Source organism: Vidua macroura, chromosome 4 (assembly GCF_024509145.1).
Source record: "Vidua macroura isolate BioBank_ID:100142 chromosome 4, ASM2450914v1, whole genome shotgun sequence".
NCBI lineage: Eukaryota > Metazoa > Chordata > Aves > Passeriformes > Viduidae > Vidua > Vidua macroura.
Genome location: NC_071574.1, coordinates 25,912,423 through 25,914,980, shown reverse-complemented (window position 1 = coordinate 25,914,980; position 2,558 = coordinate 25,912,423). Strand labels below are relative to the sequence as shown.

Here is a 2,558-nt window from a genome sequence, read left to right as displayed (position 1 = left end):
TAGGCAAAAATTATCTTTAAGAATTGGATCACTATGGTAACCACGTCTTATCTCAAAATCAAATAGCTGTTATGGCTGCAATTAAACAGTATATTCTTTCTACCAAGAATTATTCTGAATTATAATTCACTTTTTGTCCTAAGCTGGAATTATTTTATTGCCCCCAAAGGCATCAGCATTTGATCTAACTCAGCAGTTCAAAACTTCACAGAGAGAGACTATTGCCTGTCAGAAATCATGGTCAATGACTTCAATCGCTTAAATACTCCAAGAGACTCTACAAAACATCAGTAATAATTTTCGGGGAAGGCAGAAGACAAACAAGGTGTCCTGAAACTTGTGTTCCATTGCAGCTAGCCACATGTCCTGAGCCCAGTGGTGCACAAGAGGGCCAGGTTTGCTGCTGTACACAGGGAGCGGGCAGGCCACAAATTCAGATTCTCCTTGGGCTTAAGCAAAAACTTTATTTTAAAACAAGCAAAAAAAAAAGATTGAAAAAAGAAGAAAACATCTCAGCTTTTCTTCCTTGGGCACTTCTGCCTATCACTTCTGTTCTCGGGATCAAGGACGTGCATGGAAACCTTGGCCGACTAGTGGGACACAGTAAACATCACTCACAAGTCAGTCACTGTGACTGCCTTTAAGACCATAACATAAGCAACAGCAGCACAATGCCCCACGTGGGCCCAATCAAGGCAGTGGCAAAGCTGGTTTCCAAATAAAGAGGAAACAAACCCAGCCTTGTGATCAGGTGAGCTGCACCAGCAGGCTCCGATGGGAGCCGTCCTCAGGTGGCTTCAGGGAGGAGCAAAACCCCCAGTGCTAATATGAACTACTTCTAAGGGAGTAGCAGAGCTTGGGAAGTGCCAGTCTTGCTTAGCCCTGCAGGTGGTTAAAGACTTGTGCCTTCAGCACAAGTATTCTCCCGAATATACAGACAGGTACATGGGGCATTCACATTCTCTGGACAGAGAGACATAATTCTGTCTCTCAGGAGAAGCCCAGAGAGAAGAAGAGAAAACAGTCTTTATCTCTGCTCCTTTGTTTTCCCCATGTGGAATTTGGTGTGGAGATTGTTTACCTGAAGTGATTGCTGGATTGGATTCTGGTGACGGTTGTTTGGGTTCAATGACCTATTGGATCCAACTGTGTCTCGGACTCTCCGCAGGCTGTCACGAGTTGTTAGTTGATAGATAGGTAAGAAGTATGTATGTAGAAGAGGATAGTCTCTCTTTAAATAGTATATGATATGTAATATGGTTTAGTTTTAATAAAGCTATCCTTCAGCCTTCTGACCTGGAGCCAGACATCATCATTTCTTCCCCGTTGGGGTTGCCTTTTTTACTATAGGTACATGCCATTGGCACATCCCACGTAACTCCCTGTGATGGATGGGGCCACTTGCTGCCAGCCCACGACAGCACCCTGGGTCTAGGAGCTGCTGCTAGCTCCCTGTCCCTTCTGGAGACAACTTGCTTTTGCAGTGGGAAAGGTAAATGGTGATGGTGATGATGGTGATGCTCATGGCAGTTGCTTTGTTTCTTTACCTGACTACTTACTTCTGTCTCCTGTTTTGCAGGCTAAGTGTTGAACACAGCAGTCTACACATCTATATTCTTGTGATTGCCCTTAAGCTTACAGGCTTTTTAGAAGGGTGAAGAGCTTCAGAGAAGCTGGCGGTGCTCCTGTCATCAGCTAGCAGTCATCAATGGAATGCTTTAACCACAACATAATGGAGCATCTTGGACCATAAACAAGCTGTCTGGATACCTACAAGTTATTCTCAAAAACTCTTTTCTTTGCATCTGTGAACAACCTACTGTTACATCAATCTTCAGAGCACCGAAATCATGACATTTTCACCAAAACACCCACCAGAGTCTGCCCTGAGAAATGCAAGGCCTTGCCCCACAAGGAAGGCCTGTTTCTTTTTCCCCGTACAACACACGCTGGCCACAAGAACTACCAAGCTTATGGCTTTAGCACATTGCCCCCAAATCAATGACTACAGGGAGATGAAAAGAACGAGCTTCTGAGTGCTCCAACAAAGAGCCTTATTTCCACCTGTTCAACATCTCTGTCTATCAGGGCAGTGCAGACAGACTATGTTTAAATCAATCAAAACTTTATTTAAATTGAATTCAGCAAAAATGAAACTATATACAGGAAGAACTATATACGTAAAGAAACAGGTCTCTACACCGCCTGTTGTCCAAGATCCGTCTCAGTCTGTCCTGAGAAGCAGAAGCACTCATAAATAAATGTGATGGTATAGCTCTGGATCGAGGTCCATTCTGCAGACTGGGCACATGTGAGAAGCCTCAAGGGCAATAGGGAGGCATCTACTGCAGAAGACATGGCCACACAGGGCTGCCACAAGCTGTCGTCCACGTCGCACGAACTGGAAGAAAGGAAACCACAACACGCAGTGGAAGGAAAGAATTTGAGTTTGCTGCTCAATTGGCACCAGGCAAATGAGACTTAGAACATCTGGAATCAGTTAGAATAATGAGGGACCCACAGATCTGCCAGTGCCATCTTGGCAAGGGCTTCTCCCT

General features: G+C 44.7%; 1 long non-coding RNA gene across 1 annotated transcript; it reads left to right on the top strand.

The window, feature by feature from the left end:
* Window positions 1-668: 668 nt before the first annotated feature.
* On the top strand, window positions 669-1,987 carry LOC128806923 (uncharacterized). Its single transcript, XR_008436979.1, has 3 exons — window positions 669-751; window positions 1,351-1,492; window positions 1,580-1,987. It is a non-coding gene; the product is annotated as an uncharacterized LOC128806923 (long non-coding RNA).
* Window positions 1,988-2,558: the final 571 nt, after the last annotated feature.